At 44.1% G+C, this 14,376-nt stretch overlaps 1 protein-coding gene across 3 annotated transcripts in view; it reads right to left on the bottom strand.

The window, feature by feature from the left end:
* The window catches only part of rhbdf1a (rhomboid 5 homolog 1a (Drosophila)), an 88,193-nt gene that overhangs the window by 49,726 nt on the left and 24,091 nt on the right, over positions 1-14,376 (bottom strand). For all 3 annotated transcript variants that reach the window (XM_042341146.1, XM_042341147.1, XM_007908399.2), the window contains exon 2: positions 9,764-9,850. The gene's annotated coding sequence lies outside the window, so the exon portion shown is untranslated. The remainder of the gene's footprint in view (positions 1-9,763; positions 9,851-14,376) is intronic.

Raw genomic sequence — 14,376 nt, 5'->3', positions numbered from 1 at the left:
TATTAATTACTTCTGTTACAACATTCTTCCTATTTCACTTTTCACTTTTCTTCGGTTATCTCGAACCGTCTTAACAGTTTATGAATAGATAACACAAGTCATAGATATTAGATTTCTTTCACCAAATATAACTGAGGCCAAGAAACCTTACACGTAGAAGCGAATTACACAACGTGACATTCGAAGGATGTTTTTTTTTGTCCAGATGTCTCGAATTCATAGTAGATCAGGTCTTTCAGTCAGCTTGGGGAAATACAACTGTAGCGTCATTTTGATAAGAGTTCACATTGTTTCATCAATTCTATTTACTCAGAGCTGCGCAGGCCTCTTGCTGAACATCCCTTTCAGATAAATTTCAGATAAGCGTTTTGCCCACAAATAAACAGTATATTCTGTGAAGCGCTTTGAGACGTCTAGAAGATGTGAAAAGCGCTATATCAAATGCAAGGATAATAATAGTAATAATAAATCCTCCCTATAGCAATGCTGCATTCTAAGCAGAGACGAGGGGTTAAAATGCGACATCGCCCAGTTAATATCTCTCGCCATACTTCACTGTTATGTTTATTATTGTATAAAGGCTTCCCCATCATTAACTGGTTGAACCAAGTGGTAAAAACCTCAATGCTTGCGATATAATTAGAAAGCTTGACGTTTATTTACTGATTACTGAATCTTCAGACAGCTCAATATTCGAGCCTTTATGAAGGCATCTTAGCACCAGGTCACCAACAGTTCAAGAGATATTCATCCCTTAACTTCCAGGAAATGCAGATGTAACCCAACTGCCAGAAAACCGCCTGCAACTATTGGATCCATACGTGCGTTATTCCATCAATTATCAGCAATTATCATTAATTGTGGTGACTATGTGTTTGTCGGAGGAACCCAGCAGCCAATTTGCACGCAGCAATGTCCCACAAACATCTGAGAGGCGAATGATTAATTCATATCAGGAATTGTTGGATGGGACACTGGGAGAAATTCCCTTCCTTTGTGAAACGCCCAGCACTCGATCTTTAATGCCCACACGAACAGCAAAACAAGACTTTGGTTTTTGACGTCTCACCAGAAGGGCGGCACGTCTCAACATTGCTGTTGTTGTTGTCATCAACCTGGGCTGTGAACTCAAGAGACCATCACTGGGTGTGTGAACCCATAACCTTCTGACGCAGAACCAAGAGCGCAACCAAGGGAGCCAGGCTACCACCTAAATAACAGGTGACGGTTACAAGGTGTGCCAAATCCATCAGGGAGCAAATATTATCACTCTACCATGTTATCTTCACCCCAATTTTAACTCCAAATCAATCACCTCCTGTGACCTGGACATGGGGAGGCTGAACAGATGCAACGATAGCACAGGGATCAGATCGGAAGGGGCGGTTTTTAAGGGAAGACTTCAGTGTTTAAACCTGTTCTCTGGTTTGCCTCTGAAATGGCAACAAACAGGGAAGGTAATGAAAAACGGAACAAAATGAACTGAAGGGTGCGTTACGCTTCCTGAAGCTGCCCTCCTCTTCCCTCTCTCCACCTAGTCACATCGTGATAAGGTGCTATATCAAGTGCAAAGATTATTATTATTATTATTATTATTATTATTATTATTATCCCCTTCCACAACCCAGCTCATGAGCAAAATGTGCCGACAACAGGCTTATAAAAGAAATATGTACCAATAAGCTTACTGAGTGAAGGGAATTATTTTCCATGGAGAATTGGAAGTGGCTTCGAGACAAAATGGGAAAGAACTAAAAACGATTTGGTGGGGGAGAGGAAAAGTAGGTCCTCAAGTGACTTTTTTGCTCTCCATTGCCCTGGCTGACAATCGCCCAGATAAAACTGGTCATTCACCTCATGGCTGTTTGTGGGACACTGCTGTGTGCAATTTGGCTGCCGCATTTCTGCTACAAATACAGTCCCTACACTTGATAGTAAAATCCTGTGTCGAGCTTTGAAATGTTTCGATGACTCGATGAACACTATATCAAATGGAAGAATTTATTTTCCTTATTGTAATCCCTGGAGCCTGTCATTTAAACTCATGGCAGGACCTTGTGGGTGCAAACGACTTGGTTGTTTACCTACAATTATTATTCTATTATTATTGTAGGGAGTTAAATAAGGAAAGGCAGATGAATGTAGCTCTTGTATGGAGGTAAATATACATTATGTTCAGCGTCTCTCGGCAGAGCCAAGACTTTTGACTACTTAAACTCTATCGTATAGAAATGTCCACAGCGATTCGAACCAAATCTGGCACCTGTCAATCAAATCTGACACTTGTCAATCAAGAATCGATTTGCCTTACAGATGCACGACAGGTGACTTCAAATAACTTGCCTTTCTCGCGGACAGTACAGAGAGAAATGCTTTATTCTGCGCAAAAGCACATCTGTCTCCTTTGCAATGTCGTGCTCCTTATGTATTGGGCAGTTCTGCCGAAAGCTTTTACAGTTTCATCAAAGAACTGACTGTGCAGCTCATTAGCTATTCCTGATAAACTCACTCGGTTAGTTCGATAAGAATCTTTAGGCTGAGACTGGTTTTCTGTTCACTGCAGATCAATGGAGAACAATCAAAGTTGCACAATTAATTGCTTGAGGAATCTTCGAAGCAGCAATTCAAGTTGACCAAATGCAGAAAAGACTCAGAAAGCCAAAAAACGGTGTTTGGCTCTGAAATATGATTCTGTATCTGGTCGGTTGTGGCAGTGGAGCTGGCACTCTGCTGAACATAGCTGGAAATACTCCTAAAAGTCGGGATTATTTTTAGTTATTTTGTCATTTCATTATGGTCCAGCAACATACCTTGGAGGTGTCAGGCAGTTTTTGAACAACACTGTGACAGTGACCAATTCTTTTGGATGCACCAAGACGGTAGAACAAGAGGACATAGATTTACAGCAGTGAAGAAGAATTTCAGGACAGACACCAGGAAATGTTTCATAATGCAGAGGTTGATGAATGACTGCTGCAGGGTTACCAAGAAAGGTGGTTGAAATAAGCACACTGAGACTCCTTTTTTTAAAAAAAATCAGTCTGATGATGTGATAGGAAGAGGGATGGGCAGGTATTTTGCAAGGATGAGATCAAATGACTAAAGAGCCTTCTTCATCCAAACTAAACTTAGGAATGTGTGATCTTGTGATGTGTTTATACTCCGACACTTTATAGGTTATAGGCTGACACTGCAATGCTGTATTGTTGGAGGTGCTGTACTTCGGATGAGATTTTGAAGCAAGGCCTCATCTGCCATTTTGGACATTAAAGATCCCAAAGTCTTTGAGACGTTACATACAAACTCGATGACTGTTCTTGCTGTGAACCACTGCGCTATTAATTGCCTTTTGATGCACAAGCATCTGAACGCAGCAGCATTTGCTCAACTGTTAGTCAGCGTAGACGACTTGCAGCTGACAGCAAACTGTTCCAGAAACCGAGTTGACCCAAAGAATTTCCCAACACAGGAAAAACAGCTCCGTTGCAGTGTTGTGTTTGGATCAGGGACGAGATGAAGTAGGAGTGAATGGGAAGTGGCTTTTCCACATTGGAATTTTACAGTCTGTGTGGATCAGTGGGTTTAGCTTGGAACAGACTGCACGGCTGAAACACAGCAGAGATTTGGCTGGATGTGGACATTTTTGCAAAGTATTTTAAAAATAGATTCAAGGATCAGCTTAAAAAGCGTCAAGGAGTTGAAAACAATTGTAATTTAATACGTTCGTGTATGTGTATATATATCTTCCCTGTTCAATCTAATGCCCACAAGTGAACAAAACACTCCCGATCTTGTAGTTCACTTCTCAGCAAAAACTTTCTCAGTGAAATGCTTTGAGACGCTGCGATAAAGTGCTATGTCAAATGCAAGGATTATTATAATCATTTCAGAATTCACTGCAAGTCTATCGTATCTCTACTAAATGTTCACCGTCACTTTCAGTCTAAAGGATACAAATGTCATTTGGTGTTGTATTGTTTTGTATTTCGCCCACCCCCCCCAAGATAATACATTTTCATTCTACACACAGCATAAACTGCACATGTAGTTAACTTTGTGTCCGGGGGAACAGAGCACAGTTTGACATGTTCCCAAAATACACAACAAGAGGACACTACGGAATAGCAATGCAAAAGGTATTTCAATTCCACGAGAGCCAAACCAGACACTGGGAGCGCAAACCCCATTACAATGTCTTCCAGTGTGGAACTCCTAGTAGTTTGATTTGGATACTCTTAAGGATTTCCACGGCTGTCAGACACCTGGCTCGACCAAAGAAAACTTTCCTTAACAGTCGCACAAGTATGACAATTCACAGCACAGAAGACTTTGTCCCCATGTGCCCCTGAGCTGCTCGCAGAGACTACAATGGAACTAGAATGATGAGAACCATGGATAATAATGATAATAATCCTTGCATTTGAGACAGCGCCTTATCATGTCTTCGAGACGTCTCAGAGCGCTTCACAGGACATACTGTAAAGTGAATGGACCGTCTATTTTGTGGGCGAAACGTGACAGCCAATTGCGCACAGCAGCGTCCCCCCACAAACAGCCGTGGATTGAGTGACCCGAATTATTATTATTTATTTTTCCAAAATGTTATTTTTTTAACGATAATGAAGGATGTAAAATACATATTTTTTAAAAAAAAATATTTTGGATGGGAGGTGAGGTGGTGGTGTGGGGGGGAGGAGGGAGAAATATGGTAAGGGTCAAATGTTGGACATGGAGCTAGTTTTGATTTACTTTTCTGCAAGGTCAAGGTCAGAGCTGGATTTGAACCTGGGAACTTCCAGTCTGTGAGACATTTGGTTTTACCAGACAAGTGTTTTAACCCCTCTAGGTTCAGGGCACAGCTTGTTTATGTGACTCTACTGTCAATTGGGGTTTGTTTCTCAACTCCCTCGCTCCCTCCTCCTCTTATCTCACGTTTTTGAAGTCAAGTTTAACACTTAAAAAAAAATTAGCCTTTCAATTCAGAATCAGGACGCAACAAAATTGATAAAACACCAGTGTTTAACAAGCTGTGAAACTGTTCCATTTTCTGCATAGTTTAAAATGCAGCGATAGGGCTGTTGAAATGTATGCGTGTGTGCGTGTGTGTGTGTGTGTGGTGGGGGAGATTTAATGCTGCGAAATGCAGTCTTTGAGTGACCCCTCCGTAATAAAAAGAGTGCAAAAAGGCTCACGAAGTACAGAATCCAGAAGAACATCTAAAAGCACCCTTTGATTTTCCGCATCAGGTTGAAGCAGGCCTTCTGCCAATCCTGCGAACGCGACTTATCGCTCCGGCGAGTAAAGAAACTGATGGAAATGAATTTGCAAATGAGTAAATTTGGTTCCGACAACGGTCGGAACCCGTAACTGTTCCAAAGGCGTAGAAAAAAAGAATATAATATATATATATATATATATGCATAGAAAAATCCTCCCTGCCTGAAAGTTAGACCGAGGTACCAGAAAACTGCTCAAAACAACCCGAGCTAAGCAAAAAATGAGTTGTGCAAGGCTTTAGTTCCTGGCTGGAATGAGTCACAGGCAGAGAGGGCTGGTGTGTTGGCTGATGGCATGGTAACAGTGCAAATAGAGATTTTTCTTTTGCTTCTCCCCAGACACACACACACACACACACACAACCAGAGCATTCGAGCAGCAATCCTGTGCTCTCTCAGCTATCACGCTAACGCACTTGTCCAACATAACTCAGGACACTCATTCGGCCACCCTGCAGCATGGAAGGGGCAGGGTGCCAACTCGGGATAATAAGCCCCTTTTTAAATACGCCTTAGCAAAGGCATTCGGATTAACTTCATACAATAACCGGCTGTAATCTTCCACAAAAAAGTAGGGGGGGGGGGGGCGGGGGGGTGGGGGGAGGGGGAGGGTTAGAAAAAGTGCTGACAGATCCCACATTCACAATCACTGTCACAGTCTGTTAGTTGCTACGGACACCTTATATCTACAGTTTGTTGCCTTAATAACTGGTACGACCAAAAAAATAACAATCTTCACAGGGCCCGTTCTGGCTACGGAATATGGCACTGATTGCTGGCTTTCACAAAGCTGCTGCTTCTTTTGACAGTAATCCTTCCATTTGACACGGTGTCAAAAGCGTCTCAAAGCACTCGCACGGGCAACTGCTGTGGAGTGTAGTGACTGCGTGTGTGTTGGCAAACGCGGCAGCCAATTTGCGCGCAGCAAGGCCCCGCGAACAGCTGTGAAATGAATGACCCATTTATTCCTGGGGATTGTTGGCCAGAACGTCGGGAGAAACTCCCTTCTCTTTATGAAATGGGGACACGGGCGTCTTTAATATCCACCTGAACAAGCAGGCCAGACCTGGGTTTAGTGTCTCCTCCGAAGGATGGCACCTCCAACATTGCAACCCTCCCCGTCGTGGGCTGATCCAGGAATAGGATTAGAAGCGATTGTTAAGACTGTACTTGCTTGAGTGAAACTCATTTCTTCAGTCCCACATCAACACGGCAAGAAATCGCGCTCCAAATAAAACAGTTCTAAGTGAGGATCGGGTTACAAACAGGGAGTAAAGTTTTATGTGTTTTCTAATAGGGTGGCGTCTTATTTCACGTGTGTTGCAATGCACCAGAGTGTTCTTCCAACCACTGAATGAAGGTTCCTGTAACTGCAATTCATGAGGCAAGACTGACTCACTGTAACAGCAGTGTCTGCAAGAAACGCCCGTTGTGATGCGATAGTTCTGTTCGTCACTGACGATTCACCAGCTTCATACCTGGGATGAACTCAAGCTCACTCAGTTGAAAACACTTTCCGCTCCTTTAGATCAGACTTTAAACCGAGGTCCTGCCTGCCCGGTCAAGTGGACCTTATAAAGATCCCATAGCACGGTTCGAAACAAAGAAAAGAGTTTCTCCCGCTGTCCTGGGCAACAATCCCCCAAATAGAACGGTCACCACTTGACTTCACGGCTGTTTGTGGGATGTTGCTGTGTGCAAATTAGCTGCCGCGATCACTGCGCTAAAGTAATAATACAAATAATAACCCGTGAGTTTGATATCGCGCCTTATCACGTCGTTGACATGTCTCAAAGTGCATCAAAGGAAATACTGTAAAGTGGAGCGACTGTGTATTTGGTGGACGAATTGCGTCAGTCAATTGCGCACAGCGGTGTCCCACAAATGGCCGTGACAAAATTTTATTTGGTGGATTGTTGGCCAGGACACCGGGAGAAACTCCCTTCTCTTTTAGATTTGCGCCATGGGATCTTTTTAACAAAGGTGCAGTGTCTGTTATAAGATGCTGCAAAAATGAGACTTCTAAGTTTACTTCCAAAAATACAGTCACCCCACTTTAGTGTAAATAACGATAACAATAATCCTCGCATTCGATCACACATCGTTGAGACTTGTGGAGCACTTTGAGCTGTTGTCCCGACATGAAAGGCAGTATATCAAATGCAAGGATTATTATAATTATATTACCATTAATCCTTGCCTTTAACGCTGGAATTGCTATCAGTTTATATAGAGATCCATTGCCAGGAAAAGAGGCTATTTTCTGATTGCACAGTAAAAAACACATTAAAAAAACCAAAGCACGGAGAGCTTTAGTCAGCTCCGGCTAACCCATAGAACAGCACGTCCAGGGACCAGTTTGACACAGATTCCTTCATCCTTCTCTGAGACCTTCTTGGGCGGTCAGGTCATTCAATTCAACACCTCCTCAGTCAAACTGAGGCGCAAATGACTCTGGAGGATCCACATGTCTCTCTTGTGCTCACAACACTTCAAGCAAAACAAACGTTCGAGACGATTCTTTCCACACAAGCACCGTTCAACCACAAGTAAGCATCGTTTCGAATTATTATCAAGCGCAGAGGTTTCATTCTTCGCTGCAACCAGCCCTCGGTACCTTTAAATTAACCACAAAGCAACTGCTGGGAGATGAAAGTTGTTTATTTCCCATTGTTAAACCTGCAACGGTCTTGGGATGATTGTGGTAAAGCGAACGGACAGAGGGCCAACTAACTCGCAGCACAATCCACCCCAAGGCCTTCCCCGTATGTAGATGACATTAGCTGCTCGCTGGGTGAACACTCGCTGAGCCACATTCATGCTGTCAGCCTGGACTCGATTCAAACCAAAAGGAAAACGGAATGTTAACGCAATTCACCACTCAACACCCCCTCGATCCCCCCCCCACCACCCATTTTTTAAAAATATAAAAATAAAAATAAAAAAAAGAACTTGCGTTCTGGATGCATTCTTATTTATTTTGAAAATGTCTCACAGTTCTTTATGGAAATTAACGTGTTGACTGTGTTTGTTTGGCAAACGCAGCAGCCAATTTGTACACACTGACGTCCCGGAAACAACTTGTAAGCAAATACTACTACTACCAATAATAATCCTTGCGTTTGACACAGACGCCTTCGAGACGTCTCAAAGCGCTTCGCAGGATATACCAGAAAGAGAATTGACTGTATATTTTGCGGGAATTACTAATTTTATCTGGGAAAATGCTGGCCAGGACACTGGGAGAATCTCCCTTCTCTCTTTTTTTTGGAATAGTACCACTGGATCTTTAACCGGAACAGGGAGATGTCCTCAGTTAAACATCCCCTGCAAAGATGGCACCACTGCCAATTAGTGGACCACCCCCCACCACCCCCCCACACTCACTCCCCCAGGCAGGCACGGCAACTGGAGTGTGTCAAGCCTGGTTTATGAGCTCAAAGTCCCAACGCGGAGCTTGAACCCACAACTGCCTGACTCAGAGGCGAGTGATACCAACTGCCAGGCCGACACACAGTCATTGGATATGTGACACTGCCGCATGATTCGCGAGGAAGAATAATAAATATCGAGGCTGTTGAACTCGGAATAAATGGAGGAAAACTGTAGGCAAAGCTACATTGCGTGGCAGTCAATTGCCCGTCTCTCCCCCCCCCCAACCCCCACCGCCATTAATAACCGACTCATTTAAAAAGCAGCTGGACACAGAGATAGGGGGTAAGGGTGAGGGTGCTGGAGGGATGAGATCGGATGGGCTGAAAGGCCTTCTTCATCCCGGGTGATGTTGCAAAACTGCACAGTGTACTAAATCGAGTGGAGATGATCTGCTTTTTTTTCCCACACACACACACACACACACAATGTCACAGCTGTGAATAAACAGGGCCCTTCCCTGCTCGATTGCTTCAGTCACCCTCAACTGCCAAACGGAAGCTACGATTTCCTTTCTCTCTGAAGCCCTCCCTCCCCCCCCCCACCCCGTGTGATCAGTCTCGCTGACAAATTGAGTAATAACAGTAATAAACCTTGCGATTCATACAGCGCCTTATCACGCCTTCCGAGTCGTCTCAAAGCGCTTCGGACAACATACTGTAAAGTGAATTGACTGTATATTTCGTGGGCGAAACGCGGCAGCCAATTGCGCACAGCAACGACGACAGCTTGCACTTACATAGTGCCCTCCACGCAGAATAGCGTCTCAGAGCACTTAACAGTGGCGGAGCCTGACACCGAGCTGCGGGGGAGGGGGTAGGCGGCCGTAAGCACGGTTGAAGAAGAAAGTTTTCAGGCGGGACTTGAAAGAGGGGAGAGAGGGGGCAAGGCGGAGAGACTGAGGGAGAGTGTTCCTGCCGTATTACAGCTGAATAATCCTCGCATTTGTTGTAATAATAATAAGCCTCTCATGCGGGGGAGGACGTGTCAAAAGGTTTCACAGGATTTACTGTAAACCGCAGTCACTGTGTATTTTGCAGTCTTACTTGTCCTACCTTTCTCAACGTCTCGAAGCGATTGGTTTCCTTTCGAGCCAGTGCAGTAATCCAACAGGTTCTTCACATCACACACGCTTTTCACATCTGCGGCAAGAAAAGAGGAAGGAAATTGAATCAACCCCGAATAGCTACAAATAGCTTTAAGAAAACATATTCTAAAAGAATGCAGAGAGAATAAATCCCGACGAACCCTTTGTGAGAACGGCTAAAGACTCGAGTTTGTAATTTCATGCAACTACCTACATTTAAAATTCTTTCCCGTTTACACTAGCTGTTTGTTTTTTTCATCCAGCCAGCTGGAATCGTAGCCCAAGCAAACTCCTTACAGGACTTGGTAAACAACAAGCTTGGGAAGGTTATTCCGAGTGTCATTTATATCACAACTCACTCTGGTCAATGAACCTGTCCCATTTATTCTGGTGAGTGTAAACCATACAGTGTAGGTTGGACGGTGCGATCATAAATAATGTACAGACAAACGTGGGATGTGGTCAATCTCGGTTGAGGCAGGACTACGCAATCAGACTCCTGTTAAAAGTTAATCTCGACTGTCGCTTTCTGGGCTGATGATAAACTCGCGTTGGCAGAGCGAGGGTGCGAGAGATACAGAGAAAAACACGGTTGCAAAGCAAAAGCGGAGACTGTAACGCCACCTTGAGTGGAAGGAAAATCCGTGCCTTGTGATTAACACGTTTTCTCCCAAACTAAAGCACTTGTTGAGATCCAATGCCTTTAAGAGCTGCGTGAAGAGGTCTACAATATGGTCTAGAGCCCTTTAGAATAGCTTAATCCGAGTGTCAAGGGCTTCTATTATTGACCGAGAAAACATGCCTTTGACCTATTACCAAATTAATGGAGCAACGCAGGCTATAACCCTCTTAACAGCGTTTTGAATGACTAACGCTGAGAGGAAGTTTTGTCTCAGTTGAATGCCTTTTCAACATAAATGGTGCTCAAAGAGCCTTGGTGGGGTGGCAGGGAGGGGTGGTGGGGGGGGGAAGAGGGTAACAAGGCTTAAAACCAGTGGCAGAACAAAACCCAAACAACACAGTCTCGGTATTCAATAGAGCAAATGCCTCAAATGGATTACCTCGCTACATTGTCGGAGACTCCGTTCTTCAAATGAGACGTTAAACCAAAGTCCCGTCTGACTGGGCAGGTACACACTAAAGTTCCCATGGCACTATCCCTATACAAATGGGCCCCGAAATGGTCATTCGAGTCATGGGTGTTAGTGTGACATTGCTGTGCGCAAATTGCCTGCTGTGTTCACCTATAAACGCACAATCACGTCACTTTATAGCAGTTATAGACATTAGACGGTGTATAAAATGCAAGGATTCCGCACATTTCTTTTGAAAAAAAATCTATTTTCCTGCACCCGAAGTCATGCCGTGCACATTGTGGAACGCGAGCCAATTTGGAAGGAAAGAGGAGAGGATTTTCCAGATTAAAGTCTGGCAGATTTATTGCTGCCCAGTCATTTCAAAACAGTTGAATTGTTTGGCAGGGCCAGTGTTAGTCCTGCCTGTCAGATTCCGTTCAAGTCTACTTCTCGCAAGGCTAACATGGCAGCAAGCACGTTCGACCCGCTGCCTCGCTCGATCGGTCGCTCATAATCCCCCTGAATCCCTTTTCCGAAACCACTTTGAAGCCTGCCGGCATTGCTTTGCTCCGATCCCCAAAGCACAAGGACACTTTGTTAAGCGTCTGAATCCACTCCATTCAATTTCTGCTGGATCAGTGGTGGTTTGGGCTGCTGGCACTCACATGATCAGCCTTACACTGAGCGCGAAGATATCAACGCCTACATACAAAATTGTTAGGGTTACGTACTTATGAGTGGGCTACACTTGGCCATACTACAAGACCTCTTGATACACACGCACAAGCACAACTTGCATTTATACAGCGCCCTTAATTTCGGATGGCGTGCGAGAGCTTCACAAAGAAAAGGTAAAGAGGGAGGTGACTGTCGTCAGAGTCGAGAAAGTGGATTTTATGTCCCGATTTAAAAATAGAGAGGAGGCGAGACAGAAAGGTAAAGGGAGTTCCAAAGTTCAGGGACATAGTAGCCGAAGGCTTGGATTCATTATTATGATGATGATGATTATTATTATCAGGGTAATGCCCTCATTCCTATGTACCCGAGCGGAATGGAGCAAATTTCGATCATCCTGGAGTTCAGGAGTAACAAGTCAGTCAGGTTTTGTGTTCACAATTCTGACCTTTGTCAACCGCGAGCAGCTCCAGCTCATGTGGGTTTTGAAACGTCGCTTACGGCAGAAACTTTATCCTCTCGATAGCTTCAAGTGAAGCGAGCTTCAATTCCACCATGAGGTTACGTGATTGTGAAGGCCGACCTTTTGCCTTCATGAATTGTCTTAAAATCTATAATAATAATTGTTGCATTGATAATCGTTGCATTGATGCGCCTTTCACATCAGGAGGACGTCTCAAAGCGCTTTGCGGGATTTACTGTAAGGTGTAGTGATTGTGTGTTTTATAGGTGAATGCCTGCAGTGCACTATTCCTCGACTCAACCTCCCATTTATACTGACAAGCCCCAAACCCCTCATTTCTATTCCATTCCTCAGTACATTAGCTCTCTCCTGCAGGAGTGCGTGGGCAGCTCAGGGCCCCACGTGTTCAGCGTTTAACTAACGGAGCGGACAGTCAGTGTCATGACAGATCCCGTTCACGCTCCTCTGTTTCGCCTGTTGTGAGCTTGAGATCGAGGAAGCTGCTCATCTGTTCACATACACGTGGCTTTCCTTTCAGATTGTGGTTAAAGATAAACTTAGCACAGGTTCAGACGCAGCCAAAGTTAAAGTTAAGAACCAAAACTTGGACATTTTGGTCCCGAGTTATTACCCCGCATTCAAGGGGATGTCCCTATATGTTCAAGAGTTTTCAGAGGTTAATCCACATACATACTGTGTATTCAGCGTGGGTATTCATGTGAATAGACACAGCAAAAGCCAATGTCCTGAACCAGATAAGGCCTCAATCACCAGCTTTTCATTAATGCTACTTTTGAAGATCTTCAAATAGCAGCTTCTGGTCGGGCTCCCTACTCCGAGACGATCATTTTTTTCCATCTGAAAAGTAGCCGAGGTCTCTTCTGGCCTGTACTTTGGCCACGTGCAATAACTCAATCATTTTAAGTAATTGAATGGATTAAATTCGAAATAACCTAAATAATTTTGATCCCAACCCTCAAAGACAAGAGTGTTATCAGCTGAGCCAGGCCGACACCCGACACCCAACCAGATGTGTGATAATCAAGGTTATAAAATAATGTAATTGCCATCTACTGATGCTGATAAGGTTACAGTGTGAATCCCAACCTGCCTGGATGGCTGGTCTGTACATGTTGAACTCGGGATAATAATCCTTTCAGTTCATCTGTTACACTTTAGCAGGAATTCCAGCTGATGAAAACTGGATCGCCTGTGCGACACTGCCTCGCACAAAGCCATCATTTTACAGTTCATGAAGGCTAAAGCAAGCAAAACCTCAACGCTTAAGTCAATTGGGCTGAACGTTTTCACTGCGACTCGTGATATAAAATAACAGAGTTAGTTAATGCTTTGGACATGACTTGGGAGTTTGGCGGGGCTGCAGGGAACATCGGAATCATGCTTCAGCAAACCAATTCCAATTTAAAATGGGTAGAGGTGCCATTTAAAGGAACTCGAAAACAATTATTTACGGCGGCAGCTGACACAGCACACTGAGCGGTGCACTTGCTGGGTTTGAAAAGGCTTTTCAACCCAGTCAACAGTAAGCATTACAAGCTCAAACAAGTACAGAAGGCCACACACGCTTTGCAGTTAAGCGCTCCGAGACACCGTCCGGTGTGATGGGAGCTATATAAATTCAAGTTGCTGTTGTTGTTGTGTGTAACCTAGTGGCATAACGCACCGAGCATCATCGCAATGGATTTTAACAAGGAATTCGAGGTTTGGAGCAAGAAAATAGGGAGAAATTATCTCCACAGGTTGGTGGGTCAGTAATAAAGAGGCACAGATTTAAGGCTATAATAAAAAAAAGCATAGGAGAGGTTAGGAGAAATGTTTTACATACAACACACAACACCATACACTACACACACACACACACATACACATCACACAGACCCACACCACACAGACCCACACCACACAGACACATGCCACATGCCGCACGGGTTGTTGAAACATGACCTTAACTGAATCAATATTAGATTTCAAGAGGGAATTAGATAAATACCTGAAAGGGATGAAGGAAAAAGGCCAGAAAATGAGATGAAACAGACAGATCCTTCAACAACAACGATGACAAACTACATTTGTAAAGCGCCTTTCACATCAGGAGGACGTCCCAAGGTGCTGGACGGGCAGGGATCAGAAAGCCTGCATGGGGGCAATGGACCAAATGGCCTCCTTCTGCGCTGTACACGTCGATTGGTTCTACGGCTGCGGTATGGAGAAAGTGTACAACCTTCCAAAGGATAACACAAGATCTGCCAATCTTCACTGATACAAGACAATGCTTTCAGGAGAAGGAACACTGGCATGTTCGGAATCAGCTCTCACAGAGATATATCTATATTTTATGCATACAAA

This window comes from Callorhinchus milii, unplaced genomic scaffold (assembly GCF_018977255.1).
Source record: "Callorhinchus milii isolate IMCB2004 unplaced genomic scaffold, IMCB_Cmil_1.0 Scaffold16, whole genome shotgun sequence".
Lineage (NCBI taxonomy): Eukaryota > Metazoa > Chordata > Chondrichthyes > Chimaeriformes > Callorhinchidae > Callorhinchus > Callorhinchus milii.
Note: the sequence above shows the minus strand (reverse complement) of the source record. Positions and strands in the feature narration are given on the sequence as shown.